Source organism: Perognathus longimembris, chromosome 6 (assembly GCF_023159225.1).
Source record: "Perognathus longimembris pacificus isolate PPM17 chromosome 6, ASM2315922v1, whole genome shotgun sequence".
NCBI classification, from domain to species: Eukaryota; Metazoa; Chordata; class Mammalia; order Rodentia; family Heteromyidae; genus Perognathus; species Perognathus longimembris.
Window position 1 is genome coordinate 80,657,657 of NC_063166.1, and position 21,935 is coordinate 80,679,591.

Consider the following 21,935-nt stretch of genomic DNA (forward strand, 5'->3'; position numbering starts at 1 on the left):
CCGGGCCCGCCTCCGGCGCCCACGTGATCTGCGCAGGCGCGCCCCCGACCCCGCCCACCACTCTGGGTCCCGCCCCGGGACGGGAACGCGCGGGCCGAGGCGCGCACGGCCGGCTCCAGCACCGCGATTCCCGCGCACGCGCGCGCCCTCCCGCCGCGCCCCCCGCACCCCACCCCCCCGCCCATCCGGCGTAACGTGGCGGGCTCGCGAGCGCGCAGTTCCAATGACAGGTACTAAGGGGGGGCGGGGAGGGGAGGGAGAACCTTTCTGGCTAGCGCGCAGGCGCAGACCCCGCCGGCTCTCCCTCCCCTCCCTCGCAAGGTGCGCCCAGGGAGGGGAGGGGCCCTCCCCCCAACTCCCGGGTCACCCAGAACCACGCAGAATCACAAACAAAAACCCTTTACCCAGGCGTTGGGTAGGTTAGAAGAGAGCGGTGTGCAACAACATAAAACACTTTCAGATCTTCAAGTGTGAGATAACAGGATTGATTTTTCCCTCGGAATCAGTATCTTCATAAAGCTAATCACATTTTCTTTTCCCCTGAAGGCGCTGGGTTTGCGTTTCTATTTTAACTCCAGATGTCTAAATTGGACCTAGGCTATAAAGGACGACTTCGTTTTTGAAAAAAAAAAAATTCACTTGGATGAAACTAGGCTGAAAGTGGGAACCAAAAATACAATGAAACAAAAACGCTAGTCTCCTCCCCCCCCCCCCCCTTTTCTAGCTCCAACTCATTTAAAGTGTTTCCCAACTGCTCTTCCGGGCTCAAAAGATGAAGAAGAAGCAGGAAGAGGTCACGATTCGAGGCCGGTGACAGATACCTCCCATGCCAGGAAAGCCCCAGGAGAACCTTGGGCCGACAATGGCATCCACTAATTTTTCTGCTCTAAAATGCAAATGGTTTCTAGTGTGAAATCCATCCATTCAAGTTGCTACAAACAAAACAGCTAAACTGTTTATCTTTTAAACTGGCTTCCAGTGTATCCAAAACGAGAAAAATCATCCATTAAGAACAGCATCAAAAATACATTATTTCCTAAATCAAAGTAAAGGGGCGGAGCCTACCAAAAAGACCCGGAACTGGTGAGCAACAGCAATCCTTAATAAATTTGAAAACCCAGCTTCGCCAAGGAGAAGAATGTGCCCAGTGTGAAGCTTTGCTGTCGTTTTACATATAACTATTAATGCCACGTACTTACAGTCTAGTTAGGCAGTAGATCAATGACAATTAATTAGTAGTGCCAGAATGTGATCCTTAGGCCAGTACTATTTGTTTTCACTCAAGTACATATATATGGATTGTTTTCGTGCTAGGATTCCCTTTCTCCCCCAAAGATTAATACCTTTCTTTAAATTTGTAAACGCCTTTTAAGTATTCACATCCAATGTAAAAGCACACTGTTTATAACCAAGCAAGAAACCTCATTTAACGTTATCAAAACAAATGACTGATCCTCTCCAAGAAAAAAAAAAAAAGTATTCTCCAGTGGAAGCAGGTTGAGCCAAAACCTAAGTAGTAAGTAACCTCGCTATACATGTTAATGGATAACCTTTGAACTCTGAAGCCTTGAATGTCGTAAACACAATAGTGCTGATAGTTAAAAATCCCAGTGTCAAAATGGGGCGGAAAGCAAGTCCAAACTTTTCAGCAGGAAGAAGGAAACAATCAAATATTTTGACAAATAATCGTTTCACTGGGAACAATGAGACTCCTGGCTCTGGGATTTAGTTGCCACTGAGTTATTTTCGGAGCAGGGACGGCGGTGTGTTTGCTCCCGGCCGGGCACAAAGCCTCCATTTGTTTGCACCGGGGCCTCATAGGGTCTGTTACAGTGTCCCTCCCCTCCCCCCCCCCCCGCGCCCCGGGCCCACGCTCTCTCGGGGCTGCGAAAGTGGCACGGACCTCTCTGCGGAGTTCTGTGTGGGCTTCCCGATGTTTGCGCGAGGAATTACAAAGAGCCTCAACTCCGGGCGCCGCGCCAAACAAAAACACGAACCCGGGAAGGTGGCGAGACTCCGCCGGTGGAGGACGGACTGCTTGCCCCAGGGCGGAGGGGCTCCGGCCCGGACGGTCCCCCTCCGCGGACACCCGCGCCCCGCTGGACTTGGGAAGCACGTGGGGTGGAGACAATTAAACACGCCAAACCCCCAAGTGCCCGGAAGCCCCGGGTTTCGTCACCGGCCCATCTTGTGCCCGGTGGCCACCGAGAGCCCCGGCGTGGGTCCTGGGGGCCCTGGCTCCGCCCCCGTGCGATCCCGGCGGACTCCCAGAGACCAGGTGCCACCAGACACCCGCAGCCCGGCCAGGCGCGCGGCCGGCGGAGGGGCGCCCGGGGCCGCCCGCGTCCCGGGGAGAAGCGGGGAGGGGCCTGCGGGTCACCTTTCCAATCCACCAACGGGCGACTCCACTGCGGCTGGCTCTTAAAATCAGCCTCCTTCGAGACCCATCTCCCAACCTGACTCATGAAAACAAATGTTTTTAAACTATTGTCTGATTTCATCTCGGACCTTCCCGTTACCAAAAACTAATGTTTTATCCCCACCCTGCCAATCCCAGCATTAAAAAAAAAACAAAAACAAAACCCAAAACTACTGGCTTTATTTCCTATCTACTGGAACACCTTAATGAGAAGAGCAGAATGTGATAGGATCTTTTTCCCAAGTATTTCTTTCTTTCACTCTGGAACTACAGAAAAAAAAAACAATTTGGAAACTGGAAACCCCAGAAGCTGATACAGAGCCAACATAGATACTCCGGGGTAAAAGAATTCAGTGTTCAGAACAGGAAAACCTGAAACACTGCAGCGAGAAGTTCACAAGAAAAGAAAAAGAAAAAACTTGGACAAGCCTTGCCAGCAACTGCAAACTACAAAGGAACATTTGGGGAGGCGCAGGGATAGCCCTTTTACCAAGACTCAAGGCACTAAATAGGAATAACAAAACAACTGGAGGGACCCAAACACTTTTTTCTGTCTACTACATTTGATTCCACACAAATCATCATGGTTTTGTACCTCCTGTAAAACACTGTATGATAAAAGTATGTAAGAGAGATTACCTTAAAGAAGGACAGGCAGTGGTGTCTGGAAACTGCAGGCGGCGGTCCACCTGGCTCAGAACAATACTGCAGGAGATGTGATTGCTGGGTTTTTACAAGCAAACCAAAAAGGGAGGAGCCAAGAAGAAAGCTCAATTTAAATAGAGGTTTAGATATAATCCTGTCTTGAATAAATCAATCTGGATGGGCTTATCAATAGGACTAGACTTTAACTTTAGTTGTGCCTTGGTAGGTCAGATTTTGCCTTGCTATGACTTCTAATATTTTTGGATTCTTTTCCTGAAGTTGATATAACTCAAGAGTATTCATGGAAATTTGCTTAACGATTATATTTAAGACATAACATTGGAAATACCACTCTAACCCCATCCCACATCTGGTACAAGGTCAGTGGGGGTCTTTGGATGCAGGGGAAGACTGAGGCAATGTTCACTGAACTCCAGCTATTGTCAGGAGGCTGAGATGGAGCTTTGAAGCCGACAGTCTGGGGAGGAAAGTCTAAGAGATTCCTATCACCAATTAACCAGCAAAACGCAGGGAGTGGGATGGGCCAGTGGCTCACGCCTGTAATCCCAGCTACTCAGGAAGCTGAGATCTGAGGATTAATGGTTCAAAGCCAGCCTGGGCAAGAAAGTCTGTAAGACCCTTATCTCCAATAAACTACCAAAAAAGCCAGAAGTAGAACTGTGGCTTAAGTGCTAAAGAGTGCCAGCCCTTGAGGGACGAGGTAACAACCAGTACAAGAAATGTATCCAATGCCTAATGTATGAAACTGTAACCTCTCTGTAATTCAGTTTGATAATAAAATATATATAAATAAAAAATAAATGCACATGTTTAAAAAAAAAAGAGTGCCAGCCTTGAGCAAAAGAAGCTCAGGGACAGCACCCACGCCCTGAGTTTGAGCCCTCAAATTGGCAAAAGAGAGAAAAAAAAGAACAGAAAGAAAGGATGAAAGGAAGGAAGGAAGGAAAAGAAAGAAAGGAAGAAAGAAGAAAAGGAAAGGAAAAAGCAGGAAGTGGAGCTGTGGATCAAATGGTGGGCCACCAGCCTTGAATAAAAAAAACTAAGTGGACAATGCTCACTCCCCAGTTCAGGCCACAGTACTGGCGGCATGGACATACACATACACACACACACACACACACACACACACACACACACACGAAATCCAAGCCTGAGGAGACACTAGGACCACACCTCCCCTCCAGACACAGGAAGTGTGCACAGGTTTCTTCCTTCCTAGGTTTACCAGGGTCCTTTGCCCTTCCCTAATACAAAACATCTTCCTGGGTGGATATCAGATCAGATCATGTCACCACCCTGCTAATGGTTTCCTATCACCTTAGGAAAAAGAACCAGTCTCCGAGCTAGCCCTGGCTGCACTGCAAGCTCAAGTCTCTGCAGGCCCTCCCTGGGTGCCCCACACTTCAGCCAGCAGCCTTCTCAGCCTGGGCCTTCACCCTCCCTTCCTTTGCCACCACCCCTTCTCATTCTCTCCTGGACAGCCCTGTCTCTTCCATCTCCAAGCTCTCTGACAGGGCCGCTTGATTGTCTCCTTTCACTACAGGACTCAAATCCTGGGATTCCACCACTTAAGAGATTCATAAAGGCAAATGACCTAATCTCTTAGGGCTCAGTTTCCTCATCTACAAAATGAGATGAATATGGTAAAGAGATAATGACAATACAGTGGCTTATATTATCTAAAAATAATGAGTAAATAGCCATATTTTGAAAGAACTGGAGACTTAAGTGAGATCCACATGCCGGCTTACTCACACGGGTTGTGTTGACCTGACACTGTTAGAAGAATGGGAGTAAGCAATACAGACCTGTCCCTCTGGGGCTGATATTTTTAGAGAGAAACAGACAACACAGCATGTGTGTAGCCCCTGGCAGAGAGAAGAGAGACAGACAGACAGACAGACTGGGGCCACCGGAAGAGCAGAGACATCCATCGTCCTAAGAAAGTTGAGAAGCAAATCATAATTACATGGGGAGTAAGGCTCCATTCAGTGGGGACACAAGGGTTGAGGCAGCCCAGAGAGAGCCAGGCTTGGAAAGCACTGAACAGTGAGTGGCTAGTAATGTTGGTCGTCTGAAATATGAGCACAGGATGAGGGTGGATGAGGACCAGGGAACAAGGAATCAAGGTGGGACTTTGAACTCCTCCCACACCTCAGCAACAATGACACTAGACAGCACTGGGTCTAGTCTCCTCCCACCACTCAGCCAAGCCTCCAAGTTCCCGTTCCCTCTACCCAAGAGATTGTCATCTCTGAAATGAACAAGAATGGTCACACAACTGTCTATCCCCAAAACAGAACTCTTTCCACACAGACTAGGAGGCAGTGTTTGTAAAATTAAAATATCCCAGATAAGATATCCACCTTCCTCCTTCTCTGCGCTCCACCTTGCAGCTCCAAGCAAAGAATCTCAGAGATCCTATCTCAGACATGCCCTTCCCTTCATCCCAGATTCCTTCTGACCTATGTGACCATCCCATATCTTCCCCCGTACCCTGTTTCTTCCTAGTCCAGAATTATGTCCCTCTCTTCCCACTTTGAACCATCTTGTTACAGGCCTATACACAAACCTATTTTACCAAAACAAGTCATAGTTCATTCTCGGAATGCCAGGATACAAAACCACACTTGGCCCCAGCCAAACTTTCAGCCTGATTCATTCAACAAATATGTATTGGCCACTCCTTTCTTCCAAGCAAGTGGGCTACACAGTCATTACAGAACAGGCACAAAACAAATCCTATTTCCTACCCTCATACAGCTTCTATTTTAACAGCACAAGTAGACATTAGTCCAATTAAAACACAAATAGATTAGTATGTAATTACAGTATCTACCCTAAAGACATAATCACTCCTGTGCTTTAAGAAGCATACTTGGGATGTTCATTGTCGATTGTTTGTAACACTGACAAACCAGGAACAACTTGTGCCCTCCAGAAGGAAGAAAGCCACACCAACCATGATATATCCAAATTACTGTGCCAAGAAATCAGGGCATTTGAGTGGTAGATAAATGTTTAGATTTTTCTATATGTAAAACATGTAGGGTTTTTTTTTAAGAGGTTTTTGTTTTGTTTTACTTAGAGTTAAGAATCAGTAGGCTGGTGCTGGTGGCTCATGGCTGTACACTCAGGAGGCTGAGACCTAAAGGACTGCCCAGGCAGAAAAATCCATGAGATTCTGTCTCCAAAAAAATGCAGGGCTGGAGGCAGGCATCCAGCAGAGCAAGCAAGTCCAACTGTACTACAGGAAAGTGTAAGGAAAACAGAACTTATTGGCATAGGCAGGAACTTCCTGAATAGAACTCCAATAGCTCAGCAAATCAGAGAAAGAACCGTGAATGAGAATGAATCAAGCTAAACAGCCTCTGGACAATAAAGGAAATAGTAGTCCCTAAGCTAAAGAGACAACAAAAAGGTAGATCTTTGCCCACTTAACATCTAACAATGGCTCTACCATCTAACCAACTAATGTCTCATGCCTACAATCCTAACTCTCAGGAGGTTGAGATCAGAGGATTTTAGTTTGAGGCCAGCCTAGCAGGAAAGTCCAGAAGACTCCAAGAAGCCATCGAAAGCCAGAACTGAAGGTTCAAATTAGAAGAGCAAAAAAGCAAGAAGCCTTAAGTTCAAACCCCAGTATTAGCACTAATAATAAAACCTAAACTCTAAAACAATTAATAACCCAATTAATAAAAGGGCAAAGAAACTAAACATTTCTTAAAAAAAAAACTAGTCAATAAATACATTAAAATTCTTTCAACATCCCAGGCCATAAAGGAAATGCAAATCAAAACCACGCAGATTTTTTGTCTACATCTAGTCAGAATATCCATCATCAAGAGTGTCAGCCTTGAGCAAAAAAAAGCTAAGAAAGAATAGGAGTTCAAGCCCCAGTACTCACACACAAACACACACACACACACATACACACACGAAAGAAATGAAAAAAGAAAAGTTTCAATGAATCAAGAGAAAAAAACTTTTCAATATATATTATACAATATGACTAACATTAACATGTATTGTTAAGAGATTTTAATAATAAATAAATGTTAGGTACACGTGTTCCCTTAGCTGGATTTAAATATATATATATATATATATATATATATATATATATATATATATATATATATATACACACACACACACACACAACATCACATTGTATGCCATAAATATACGGAATACATGGCCACTGTTACTTACCAATTAAAAATTAATAAGTAACTTAAATATATTATTTAAAAACTAAGAAGCCTGGCAATCAAGTGCTGGGGGCTCATGCCTGTAATCCTAGTTCCTCAGGAGACTTGAGATCTAAGGACTGTGGTTCAAAGCCAGCTCAGGCAGGATAGAAAGTCCATGAGGCTCTTATCTCCAATTAATTGCAGAAAAAGCTGGAAATGGATCTGTAGCTCAAGTGGCAGGGTGCTAACCTTGAGCAAAAGCTTAGGGACAGCGCCCAAGCCCAGAGTTCAAGTCCCAGAACCAGGGAAAAAAAAAAAGGTGGGAGACATTGGTTCACTCCTATAATCCTATATACTCAGGAGGCTGAGATCTGAGGATCTCAGTTCAAAACTATAGAGTCTGTGAGACTCTTAAGTTTAATTAACCACCAGAAAACCAGAAGTGGTGCTATGGCTCAAAGTGGTAGAACACTATCTAGCCTTGAGCAAAAAAGCTCAAGGACAGAGCCCAGGGCCTGAGTTAATCCCATGACCAACCCTAATCAAAAACAAAAAACTACAAGTATACTAAAGGAAAAAAATAGCTAATATTTCTTTTAGACAACCAATTAAATACTTAACCCCTTTTCTGGGCAGTACTTGCCTTGCCTTTTTTTTTTGGTGCCTGGTACTGGGGCTTGAACTCAGGGCCTCCAACCCTCACTAGGGTTTTTTTTGCTCATAGCTGGTGCTCTCCCACTTGAGCCCCTGCTCCACTTCCTGCAGTTTGGTGGCTAATTTGAGATAAGAGTCCCATGGAGTTTTCTGCCCAGGCTTGCTAGGAACCTCCATCCTCAGATCTTGAGATAGCTAGGATTACAGGCATGAACCTCCATGCCTTGCCCTGTCCTGCTTTCAATCCCACAACACAACACAACACACACACACATGCAAAACCCAGTCTGTAGGGGATGGCACTGTAGCTTAACAGTGGTAAGAACATTTGCCCAGCAAGCAAGAGACACTGGGATCTTATCACTAGCACAAGAAACAAAATAGCTACTAAATCTTTAGCTATTTCCACCCACCCACCCCAGGAACTCTCCAAATGGAACCTCCTCCGGTCCCTGCCCTTTTACTCTGCCCTTCTTTAGGACACTTCCTGGATTGAGCCTGACCTGGAAGTGAAGTGGATACTTATTTGACCCTCTCAAGAATGGCAGGCTGAGGGAGGAAGGGGAGAGGGGAAGGGGGGAGGGGGGAAGAAAAATGAGGGAGGAGGTAGGTACAAGTTTGATATGAGATGTACTCACTGCCTTAGGCATGAAACTGTAACCCCTCTGTACATCACTTAGACAATAAATAAATTTAAAAATGAAGAAAGAAGAAAGGAAAGAAGGGAGGGAGGGGGGAAGGAGGGAGGGAGGGAGAGAGGGGAAGGAAAGAAGGAAGGAAAGAAGGAAGGAAGGAAGGAAGGAAGGAAGGAAGGAAGGAAGGAAGGAAGGAAGGAAGGAAGGCCCACTGAGATCCGGTGTTCACACCTGTAATCTTAGCTACTCAGGAGGTTGAGATCTGAGGATCTGGGTTCAAAGCCAGCCTGGGCAAGAAAGTCTGTGAGACTCTTAACTCCAATAAAAACTACTCAGAAGAATCCCAAAGTGGCACTGTGGCTTAAGTGGTAGAGTACTACCTTGAGAAAAAGAAGCTCAGGACAGAGCCCAGGCCCAGAACTCAAGGCCCAGGACGGGGTGGAGGGGTGGGGGAGGGGGAGAATGGCAGGTCCCCAAAGGCACCTTGGCGAAAAATTAGCAAAAAACCCAACAGGAAACACCTCAATATTTAGCTGTTCTATTTAATTATGTAAGTATGCTTCCTGGATTTTTCACCCACTTGTTCATTCATGGACTTCTCATTCTTAACTATATATATTTTTTTTTCATTGCCAGAGCTTGAATCCAGGGCTTCCCACATGCTAGGAGAGTCTTCTATCACTGAGCTACATTGCTCAGCCCCCCCAAAATATGTACTAATCACCTACTATGTGCCAGACACCATTCTAGGTTCTGGGAACACAGCAAGATACCACACAGATCAAAATGCTTATCCTCATAGAGCTGACTTGTAATCTTATAGGATTAGATGATTAAGTAAGTGTGAGGGAAAGGGGGATAGACTGGGTGATCCTGAAAGACTGCAGTGTGGATACACCTCCGACAGGGAAAGTGGGGGGACAATGGGAGCCAAGAGGAGTTCTGGAAAAAGAGCATTCCAGATTCAGGGAAGAGCATGCAAAGGCCTTAAAAAGCAAAAGTGAGTCCCATGGTTAAGAAACAAAGAGGTCAGTCCTAAAATCATGGCTGGCGTGAAGACAGAAAATCAGCCTAGGGCTAAGAATGTAGCTTAGTGGTAGAGTGCTTGCCTAGCATGTTGAAGGCTCTGGGTTCTATACCACATAAACAAAAAAATAGTAATAAAATTAAATTAAAAGAAAGAAAGTCAGCCTAGATAGGACATACAAACTGCATGGAGCCTTCTGGATGTGATAAAAGCATGGCAACCTAGTTCACTTACTACATGAATGTACCATAAATGTAACAAAAATACTCCAAAACAGAAAATCTTAATTGGCCTCCAATTTTGAAGTTCATCTCCTAACAGCAATCACAGGAAAAGTAAAGAAAGCAACGAAGGGAGAAAAATAAGGCGTAAAGACCACATTATGTTCCAGAGTCTCAAGTCCACATCTGGTTTGTATCATGGTGTTAATCAGTTCTCGGGATAACTGGTATATTTAAATCTACTTACAGATGAGGAGAGCATGAGCAGCCAAAGTTAACTTCCTGACTTTCTAACCTCCCTTAGCTGAGGCCCTATACTCAGAACAAGCGCCCTTCTGACCAAGCACTGAATTCCACAGTCCAGATGACTCAAGCCTTTTTGGTTATCAGTTACCTTGGCCTTAGGAGAATAACAAACAGAAATGGGGACCAGGCCCACTGATGCACTATTTAGGGACATGAGGCAATGACTATGGGGTCTTCCCTGTTATAATGTCATCACAGGGAGCAAATATACCCACAGACCTACTCTGGAACATGGATGTTTGGTTTCAAACCAAGGCTTCCCTGCCCCAAGGCAGTTCTGCTTTGCCACTTAGCCATTAACTGTTTCCCCTATTTTAAGATGAGGTAAAGATATGCAGTATGGCGACTTGGCACTCAGGAAGCTCAAGAAAGAGCCCATGGCACAAACACCAAAGACGAGGTGGGCCACCCACAGATACGTTCTAGCCCAAGGAAGCCCCTGGCAAGTATCCATTCAGAGTGGAGAAAAAAAACCAAAGCCTTAGTTTGGGCCCAGCTTTGTCTACTCCAGCCTCAGCTGGACCTCCCAGTGCAGGCAAGGCTAGCAGCATTATCCTGTGCTCACACACACATACGCGTGCACGTGCCTGTGGGGGTGGGGAGTTATGCACGCATGGGTAGGTGCACACCTGTATCGGGGCTTGAACTCAGACCCAAGGCATTGTCCTTTGGTTATTTTCACTCAAGGATAGCATAAAATCACTTGAGCCACAAATCCACTTGAGGCTTTTTGTTGATTGGACAGAAGAGTCTCATGAACTTTTTCTCCCAGCTGGCTTTGAACTGTGATCCTCAGTTCTCAACCTCCTGATTAACTAGTATTATAGGCATGAGCCACCAGCATCCAACAGAAAGCAAATACAACCCTTGTTAGTATGTACCTGGACCTGATGATCCTCGCGGCAGGTGGGTCTCCACGGGGCCTTCAGCAGGCCCCAAGTATCCTTGGCAGTGGCAAGGTTTGGCTGGGCCTGTGAGGGAGGTAGAAGAGTTTGTCAACCACCCAGGAGACAGCAGAGACAAGACCAAAAGGCCTAGTGCAGGTGGGCCTTTTAACCTCACTCTCAGATGAGATTAGGGCGGAGCCACACCCTCTCCAGGCTTTAGATAATCCCCACACAGGCTCTAGACTCCCTAGGAAAGGTTCAGTTCTGTGACTGATCCAAAGCCACACCCTTAAGGCACTTTCTCAGAACCAGAAGTGAACAGAACAGCTTTTCTAGGCCAGTGGAATTGAGGTCTGGGACTCGGCTCACCTGTGCAAAGGGAGCGTGTGTCCCAGATGCAGGGGCAGTCCTGAGGGTGGCCAGCCTGAATCACCTGAGGCCTCCAAGTGAGCAGTGCCTGATGCCTGGTTCCAAAACAGCACTGCAGTTGAACTATATAATCCCTCTGGTTCCTTTGACAATGTTTTTAATTTATGCTTCCCCCCGCCATCCTGGGCCTTGAACTCTGGGCCTAGATACTGTCCCTAGGCTCCTTTAGCTCAAGGTTAGCACTCTACCACTTGGGCTACAGCACCACTTCCAGCTTTCTGTGGTTAACTGGAGATAAAGGGTGGCTTCAAACCAAGATTCTGAGATCTCAGTTTCCTGAGTAGCTAGGATTACAGACCTGAGTCACTGGCATCCAGCAACTCTTTCTTTTTAATATAGTTAGCACATTATGTTGACTTTACCAAAGTCAAGCTACCATGTCGTCTTAGAAAATATTTTAGGTGGTTATGTTTTCTTCTCCTTGTGAGGAGTAATTGTGACATGGTAGGACAGAGAAAGAAACCAGAAAGGACTTCCCTTCCCCCGCCCGCCCCCCATCCCCACAACTTGTTTCGAAAAGAAAGAAAAAGGAATTAAATATTCAGATAATTAAGAACCATCACGCCGAATATTTTCTTATCAGTTCTCTCCCTACTATCCCAGCCCAACATAAACCCAGTATTAATGAGTTTTTATTTTTCTCTGCCTAAAAGAAATAAATTTAAAAAGAAAAACAAAACTGTCACATAAACTTCTCCAAACCAATATAGTTGATGTTTCTACAATGATTTGCAATCCATGTGCTATAATCCTTAAGGAAAATATGAACATTACAAACAGAATAAAGTTGGTTGAACAAAGTTACAAATAAAAACAGCATGTCCCCAAGGAAGCAAAGTAGAATTTGGAGTCCTGGTTAAGATGACTGTGGCTTAATCTTCAGTTACCCAGCCCTGTGGGGCTGCATTTAACCCAAACTCTGTTACTACTAATTTGCACCCTCTTCTCTTTTCCCTCCCTCCCTTCCTTCCTTCCCATCCTTTGTTCTTTTTTTTTCTTTCCTTCTCCCTCTCTCTTCTTTCTTTTTCCCTCCCTCCCTCCCCCTCTCTCTGTTCTTTCTTTCTCTCTTTCTTTTCTCTTGACATAGTCAACTCAGTCCTATGGGAACAAATAAAATTAAAACACTCAGCTTTTAAAAACCAAAAGCACACATACACACACGAAATAAAATGGTAAAGGCACCGAAGCTGAGCTGGGCAAGCTACCTTCCTCGGATGGGGCAAGGCCGGAGGACACGGGCTCCCCTCCCCCTCCCAGCCTGTGCTTCCTGGCTGCCTGTGAACTATCTCATTACTGCTTTTTAACCAGACTGATTTCCTCATTTAATCAAAGTTACTTTGTGGTTACTGGCCCAGTATGCGCACACCATGTTTTTATAGCTATAGAAAATGCACATTTATTTATTTCGCGATGACTGAGCATGTGACGAACTCAAGTCAGCCTCTCCTAGCCAGTGATTTGTAAGAGCTCTGGAAAGCATTTTAATAGGGCCTCTCTCATCCTTTCTAAGTGGAAGTGTAAATTGGTACAGTCCCTTTGTAAACAACTCAGTGAGACAAGTCAAGGGCCTTACAAATGTTCAGACATTTGGGTGCAGAAATAATACTTCTGGAAGGAATCCTAAGAAAACAATCCTCCTGTAGGAAGACGCATTGGGAACAAGGATATTCATAGCAACAAGTTACTAAAAGAAGAAAAATACACATTCTCTTCACATCTCAGCAGACACGCAGAATAAAGGAATGGCTAATCACCCAAGTTATCCACAGGGTTACACACAACCGTCTTAAAATTAGAATTTTATTTTTAAGGTTTTGCAAAGTGTTCCACTGAAAACAGTTGTAAGAACACATGAAAAAGCCAAGTTGCAAAGCAGAATTTTAGCCAATGACATATTTTTTAATTAAAAAGAAAAAAGCTATGGTGTAGGGCTACATAAAAATATTTTTAAAAATCAGCCCAGTAGAGATGAGGGAACAGGATCAGGAATTCAAGGCCAGACTGAGCTACACAGTCAGTCCCTGTTTTAAATTGCAAGAAAAAAAAATCAAAGTAAAGTAAGATAAATAAAAGGCAAAATAAAATATAAAACAAAACTTTAAAAATAAAATGTGATTTTCTTAGGGAAATTTCAATATGGGTGGAACATCATAGTGATACCAAGAAACTTGCTGATTTCATAATCTGTAATAATGGCTATATAGATTATTAGATTATTAGATTATATTATATGGATTATTAGAGTTGATATATATACACATATGTATATACATGAGACATTGAAACATATAAAAGAATGATAGGATTTATAACAGATTAGCATATAAAGAACAAGAGAATTGAAACATGTGGTTAGTATGTTGAAATTACAGAACCCAGTATTGGGCTTCTTTTACTGTTTGTTTTTATTTTTACTATTCTCTCTACATTTCAGTGGTTGTTTTTTTAACAATGGATACATGCATGAACTTTTCTCTACTTCCTGTTTTCCTTTTAATTATTTTTCTCTAAAAAATGCCTGCTCTGCCTCTGAGATGAAACACATTAACATGTATTTTACCACAGAGACTGATTTTTTTGTTTTTGTTTTTTTCACGGCTTTGAGGATTCTCAGATCTTTCAAATGCCCTGGTAAGCCTGTAGAACTCAAAACGTGAGCTCTTAAATGGTCAAATCTGCTTCAGGGGATGGGAAGAAGCCTTCTGAGACTTAGCTGTAAATATGATCAACTGATAAAAGTTCAGCAGCAAGTAGCTATTTTAAAGATCGGGAACCATTTAAACACACACACACACACACACACACACACACACACACACACACAGTAGTGCCTGTATCTTAAATGTTAAGTACAAGAGACTGGTTTTATTTCTAAAGTTTCATGCAATTATCATGTAGGCAAGCAAACAGGGCAGAGTTCTACATACCGAGGAGCTGACTCAGAAGGACCGGTTCCACATTCCTTAATTAGCAGCATTAGAAAGCTCCACTTCCGGTGGCAAGTTCCCATTTCATCCTGAGACCCAGAGGGCTCAGACACACACACACACACACACACACACACACACACACACACACACACACACACACACACTCCCCTCCAAGTCTGGATACCTCCACAGCCCTTCTTAGTTTATTTTGTTTTGTTCTGCTTTTTCTATTATTCTCTTAGTCTCTCTAGTCTTAATGTTTATAAGGTAATGCTACGGCTACAGTTAAGGCAGAGAGATCAGATTATGTACATTCTTTATTTACCTCCAGGCAGAAGGAGCCAAGATAGATGAGTATATAGCCAACGTGAAAAGACAGCTTTCTTGATTATTCATAGACAAGATTCAAAGTCCTGGGCCAGAAGTTTCTTTTTTTAGTACCAATTACTGAGCTTAAGTTCATGATCTGTATTAGTGTGCTCTGGCAAGACTCACACAGGACCAAAGATCCTGAGGATGGTTTCCAAACCAGACCACCCAGTGGTCCAAAGTGGTGTATTTGTGCAGGTTTAAAAATTCAGTGAGAGGGCCAATGAAAATTTAATCAAAATGTCAGATTATCTGCTGGTAAATAGTGGATGTGAGCAATGGTTGTTTCTTTTAAACTGCAGAGGTCTGAAAAACATGTACAATAAACCTAAAAAGGCAATGAGCAGGTGTAAAGGCTTTTTTTTAGTAAATTATTTAGTAAAAGATTTTCAGCCAGTGCTGGTAGCTCATGCCTGTAATCCTAGTTACAGGAGGCTGAGATCTGAGGCTCGCTGTTCAAAGCCAGCCTGGGCAGAAAAGTCCGTGAGACTCTTAACTCCATTTGACCACCAGAAAACTGGAAGTGGCTCAAGTGGTAGTGTGCTAGCCTTGAGCTGAAGAAAACTCAGGTACAACGCCCAGGCTCAGAGTTCAAGTCCCAAGACGGACAAATATATATATATATGTGTGTGTGTGTATGTGTGTGTGTGTGTGTATGTGTTCAAAAGTTGAAGTATCACAAATCTAATTCTCCTATATATTATTCCATTTTCCTTATGTATGTATTCACTTATGTAATTGTTTAGTGCAGGTAGCGGGACTTGAACTCAGGGCCCAGGTACTATCCTTGAGCTCTTTTTTTTTTTGGTCAAGGCTAATACTCTAGCATTTAAGCCACAGCTCCACTTCCAGCTTTTTGCTGGCTAATTAGATAAGAGTCTCTTGCACTTTTCTGCCCAGGCTGGCTTCAAATCTGGACACTAAGGTATTAGCCTCCTGAGTAGCTTTACAAGTGTGAGTAGGATTACAGGTGTGGTCCACCCATACCCCACTCCTTATTTATTTTCTTACTTATTTACAGACTCTTTCCATAGTCTAGTCTTTTTACAGAGTCCCCTAACTCCTGATACTGTGCCTCTACCTCCCAAGTGCTGGAAATACAAGTGCCCCACCACAACAAGGCTCTCTTTTCCCCCATTCAACCCTTGGACCATCAGGTTGACAGACTTATATCCAGTATTTCATTAAGTACTTTAATTAAAAGGATACTTAAAAGCCCTGAGACAAAAAAGGTAAAAGCCCAAAGCCTTGGGGGAAGGATGAAGTTAGAAAGAATAATAGGAATGACATAACAGGTTCTGAGTTCAATTCCCAGTACCATTTTTTTTTAAAAAGAAAGAGAAAGTAATAGAGGAGTGCAAACAGTCAAATGTATGATAGACTTGTGTAGAAATGTAAAAAATGAAAACCCTAAGACTGGGGATGTGGCCTAGTGGTAGAGTGCTTGCCTAGCATACATGAAGCCCTGGATTCCATTCCTCAGTACCACATAAACAGAAAAAGCCAGTAGTGGTACTATGGCTCAAGTGGTAGAGTGCTAGTCTTGAGCAAAAGAAGCTCAGAGACAGTGCCCAGGCCCTGAATTCAAGTCCAAGGACTGGCAAAACAAAACAAACTCTAAGCTGTACAATTAGTGTATGTTAATAAAAATGTGGGGATTTTTTTTTTTTAAGGCCAAATGGGCTGGGGTTGTGGCTTAAGTGGTAGAATACTTGTCTAGCAAGCACAATTCTCTGAGTTCAAAGCCCAGTACTGCCAAAAATAAAAATCCCAAAGGCGTATCCCAAAGAAAGCAAAGCAAACATTTCTTCAATGGCAATCTAAGAAGGGAAAAAAGCACATTTATGGGTTCTATTTCTTCCCATCTGAGAATCGTGGGACTGTTTAGTGAAGCAAACCAACTCTTGACTGGTTCTCCTGAAATATTGTTTTCTTCTGACCCCAAACACCATGAATTACTTCTAACAACATATGATAATTGTAATAAAATAAATACACCTGAAGCCAGGGACAGGTGGCTCATTCCTGTAATCCAGGCTACTCAGGAGGCTGAAATCTGAGAAGCATAGTTCCAAGCCAGCCCAGGAAAAGTCTGTGAGATTCTCATCTCTACTTAACTACCAAGAAGCTGGAAATGCAGTTGTGCCTCAAGTGGTAGAGAGCTAGCTGTGGCCAAAAAAGAGCTTAGCACACAGGCCCTGAGTTCAAGTCCCAAGACTGGCCAAAAAAATGTTTTTAAAGAAAGAAAAAAAAATTGAACTGGGAGTGGCAGTGTATATCAATAATCCCAGCTAATTAGGAAGCTGAGGGGCAGTTTCAATCCAGGCAACCAAGGCCAATGGGCAAGGTAGTAAAACACTGTCTCACATATATGTGTGTATAAATATATGCATACAAGTTTGTATTATATATGTATGTATATATGTACATGTATTTTATACACATGCATTTTTGAAAATACATTTTAAATAACAATTTTACAATTTTAATCAACATAATCGTCTAATGACAAGAGCATAAGTGAATTAAATTAACCTTGAGTTGATGATGTAGCTTAGAGAACACCTACTTAGCGTTAGCCAGGTCCTGACTTTTAAATCCCAGCACCAAAAAGTGATAGGTAAATAAACAAACCTCAAGCTTTTGGTATTTGGGGGTAATGTCTGTCACTGACTCAGTTTCCCTTCCTGTCCCATGTTAAAAGACACTATGACAATGCACTGATGTGTCCCCTAATGAAAAAACTTCCCTTATGCAGACATGATGTCACAGACTTGTTTTTCTTTAATAAGATCATGTTTACATGGGTTAGTAGTGTAGCTCAGTGATAGAATGCTTGTCTAATATGGGCGAGGCCCTAGTTTCAATCCCAGTCTCTGAAATAAAATAAAATGAAAGCAAAATGTTTGACAAATAGCATGCTGTAGGTCATAGTCTTAACCCAAGAAGCTAATCTTTCAGCTTGAAAGAAATCAGGATTGGAATACAGTTGTTCTTATTAACGTTGGGGATGTGGCTCCCACAGTAAACTGCTTGCTTACTTAGCATGTTCAAGGCCCTGAATTCAACCTCCAGTGACACACAAAAGAAAATATGTGTGACGTAGATAGGTAGATAGATAGATAGATATTCTTCTAATTTTGAAGTTAGAGCTTGTAGAACAGAGGTAAAGTGCTTGTGTCATATGCTGAAGGCTCTGGGTTCCTTCTTCAGCAGCACAGAAGCAAACAAAAGGACAAACAAGACAAAAAAAATCTTCATGCAGAACATGGAGGTGGAGGTGTGTATTCAGGAGGCTAAGGCAGGAAGATGGGACAGTTTGGAATCAGCCTGGGCTACATAGTGAGACTCTGACCACCACCACCACCACCACCACCACCACCACCACCCCCCCCCCCCGAAAAAAAAATAGAAAGAAAGAAAGCAGGCTGGGGGGCGTGGCAGAGAAGGAGATGGGGGAGGAGAAAGAAAGAGAGAGAGTCTTTAACTCCCATTTTCTATGTAGGGAGCAGGAAAATAGTCTCTCCCTCTATTTCTCCATACTTTGTTACACAAAAAATAAGACCTTGGGAAAACTTCGAAAAGAAATATAAGTGCTGGAAAAAGAAAAAAAAACCTGGAAATATTAGCTTAAATATACAGGGAAAGTTAGGCTCATTAACACAAACAAAAACATTTGAATTCACTCTCAACTTTTATCTCCTCCCCTTCCAGTATATTACAAAGCATCTCTACCCTCTTTCAATCAACTAGGGTGACTATGGAATTCTAAGCCTTAATAATCGAAAGAGTTCAGTGATAGAACATTGGCTAACACGTGCAAGGTTTGATCCCAATACAGCAACAGCAGTAGCAACAGCAGCAGCAGCAGCAGCAGCAGCAGCAATAACAACTGAAAGTTTCAACTGGAAGAACGGCTCCCAGTATATTCGCTGTGTTCTGTTTATGGAATCCAGAGTGAATGGTACTCACCTGAGTGAGCAGCTCACTGGATTGCAGTAATCCCCACAAATTTGTCCTGGTTTGAGTTCAACCTCTGCTGCTTTGCCACCGGGACGCCAGCAGCTGTTGTCAGGACTGTTTAGATAAGGACCTCCCTCCCAGGCCTCCTGGCTCTGCTGATATTCCTTTGCATATCATTAGTTGGAGTATTTTCTTAGTCACAGACAGGGCCGTTTATTGGAATGCTCTCAGTATGAACTATATTTGAAGATAACAAATGGGTATTTAAACAGGAATGCAAGCCAATAAATATTCTTTCTTTGGCCTGAGATGGTTTGGTAGTTTTTGTGTTTTCTTTTCTCTGCTTTGCTAGTTTTTTGCTTAAACTTACTTAACTGTTTTTCAGAGTAGAGATTTGATTTTTTTTTCTTTAGGCTTTCCTATGACCTTTGAATGTTTAAGTCTTTAGAAAGCATTTATTTTTACTAATCAGCACTTAATATCTTCTATGCTTCCTAACATTAAGGAAAAAAGGTAAGGGAGGTAGAAAAAGATTTAGCACCAGTATTAATCTTGAGGTAAACAGTAATCTTGAACAATAATAGATGGGTTTAAATTCACTGAGACATTTGAAAGCAATTTTTTTCATCCCAACTTATTTTTGTGCCTTTTAAAGCACACACAGGCATACAACTGAAAAATCTCATTACAAGTATAAATGAATTATTAAACTGATCAAGACAAGAAAGTATAGTCAGAGGTCTTTGCAGCAGAATAGGGTAGAATAATCCATTTTCAGGCTATTGTTGGTACCAAGATTAACCCTGTAAGAAAAGTTGATCCAGTCTTCAGTATTACAATATAATTAAAGTCCACTGACCTGAGAAAGAAAGCCCTACATAGGATTTGATATGCCATCTTCAACCAGGTGCCTGAGGCTCATGCCTATAATCCTAACTACTCAGGATGCTGAGAGCTGAGGAACACTGTTCAAAGACAGCCTAGGCAGGGAAGTCTGGGAGACTCTATCTCTAGTTAGCCATCCAAAAGCTGGAAGTATATGAAATTGAAACCTCTTTGTACAACTGCTTAATAAAAAAAATAGTAAAATAAAAAAGAAGCTGGAAGTGGAGGTGTGACTCAAGCAGAAAAGTGCCAGCTTTGAGCAAAAAAATTAAATAATTGGGATTCTAATTAATTCGAATTCTAAGTCCTCAATAACCTAGAACAGTTATTATGTCTGTGTACTTGCTTTCAAATACAAGTCTTCACGTTTTACAATATATGTTAGCTTTAATGATTTAAAAGCTTTACTAATCATGATACAAAAATTAAAAACTGTTGAAAATACTCATAAACTCATACATCACACATAGAAGCACCCAGCTTCTTCTGCTTTTGAATGTATTACTTCCTCAAATCCTGTTGTCTTCACCTGACAGCCATCATTATTTTTCTCAGGTGTCAAAGATGGTGTCAATAGGGACTGAAAATGTGCATAATGTCACTGGCTGTATCCTAACTATCCAGGAGGCACAGATCTTACAGCCAAGGCCAGCCCACAAAGGACTACAATTAACCACCAAAAAACAGAAACAAAAATCTGGAAGTGGAGCTGTGACTTAGGAGTTAGAGTACAAACCTAGAGCAGAAAATGTTCAGGGACAGTGCCCAGGCCCAGAGTTCAAGCTCCAGGACTGGCAAAAGTACTTGTTTAGCACATGTAAGGCTCTGGCTTCTACTCAAATAAATAAATAGCAATAATAATGATGTCAGCTTTTAAAATCATGTCTTATTTTCTTTACTTATAGATTTTTATAAGATGTAAAACTGTGGTAGCTCCTCAACCCAATGATTTTGGACCTGCAAAATGGTTCAACATAGCTCTAAAATTTAGGGGGGGAAGGTTTCACTGATAGTCGAATCAAAGCCTTGACATGAAGAAAATATCACACCATTTAAACTTTTCCTCTTCAGAAGTTTATGATATTTCAAGGTCCATGATTGAGGAGTAACAATCACAAAGGAGGGTTACAGTGTATTGGAAAGCCAGGTGGACATGGTAGTTACCCCCTTTTCACCAGCCTTCATGGATGCAGAGGAGACCCCAGAAAGGGGAGGAGACCTGTTAATTTGGCGGACATCTGGCTTGTCTCATGTGTACTTTATATATCAGCATCACTTTTTGTTTTGTTTTTCTTTTTGGTACTTGCTAGGCTAGCAAGTACAAAGTCCTGAGCCATACCTCCAAACTGTTTTTTGTGTGTGTGTGTGTGTGTGTGCATATGTGTGTGCATTGGTGCTGGGGATGGAAATCAGAGCCTCAAACTTTTCTTTGCCTTTTTTGATTGAACCACACCTCCACTTTCAGGTTTTTGCTGGCTGCTTTTTGTTACTGTGCAGGAAACAGGCCTTAAACTCAGGGCCTGGGCACTGTCTCTTAGTTTTGTTTCCACTCAAGGCTGGTGCTCTACCACTTGAATAACATTTCCACTTCTAGCTTTTTGCTGGTTAAGTGGAAATAAGTCTTGAAAATTTTTTTCTGCCCAGGCTGGCTTCAAACTGCAGTCTTCAGACCTCAGCCTCCCAAGAAGCAAGGATTACAGGTGTAACCCACTGGCACCCAGTCAGCCCAGCTTTTTGTTGGTTATTTTGAAACTGGAGTCTGCCTAAGGTTGGCTTTGAACTTCAATCCTTGGGATTTCAGCCTCCTGACAGCTGGGATTACAGGCATTAACCACTAGAACTCAGGTTATTAGTATTGTTTGGGGGAATTTTGGGGTTTTTTTTTTTGAAACAGGCTGTCATTTTGTAGTTAGGTTTGGCCTCAAACTCGATCCTCCTGCCTCAGCCTCCTCAGTACTCTGATGTTAGGCAATGTCTACATGCCCTTTTTTTATTTTCGTGTGTGTGTGTGTGTGTGTGTGTGTGTGTGTGTGTGTGTGTGTGTTGGGCCTCTCATTAGGAGGTTTGAGCATCATAAAAATAATTACAGATTATTTTTCAGTGTCGTTGTGCAGTTATCTCTGGAACAGTCTTTGGAAACCCAAGCTCATGATATAGGAAACATACCACCCCTGTTTGCAAGCACACAAGATTCTCCTCCCTTCCTTCACTTTCCATTTCAGGAGCAGTTTGTGGGAGAGGAAGCAAAAATAGCACACCTGTTCCATTTTGTCAATGGGTAAATTCTCAGATAAATTCTGGCAGCACCCCAGAACAGGGCAGCCTCACCATGTAAAACAGGAACACCT

At 42.8% G+C, this 21,935-nt stretch overlaps 1 protein-coding gene across 2 annotated transcripts in view; it reads right to left on the bottom strand.

Moving 5' to 3' along the window:
• Znf217 (zinc finger protein 217) overlaps positions 1-18,834 on the bottom strand; it is a 43,427-nt gene extending 24,593 nt beyond the window's left edge. The window contains exons 1-2 of one of the 2 annotated variants that reach the window (XM_048349637.1): positions 18,712-18,834; positions 11,006-11,095 (exon numbers count right to left, since the gene is read on the bottom strand). The gene's annotated coding sequence lies outside the window, so the exon portion shown is untranslated. Of the gene's footprint in view, positions 1-3,058; positions 3,294-11,005; positions 11,096-18,711 lie in introns of those variants that run through there. The other variant, XM_048349639.1, reaches the window with a different exon arrangement.
• Between the last annotated feature and the right edge of the window lie 3,101 nt (positions 18,835-21,935).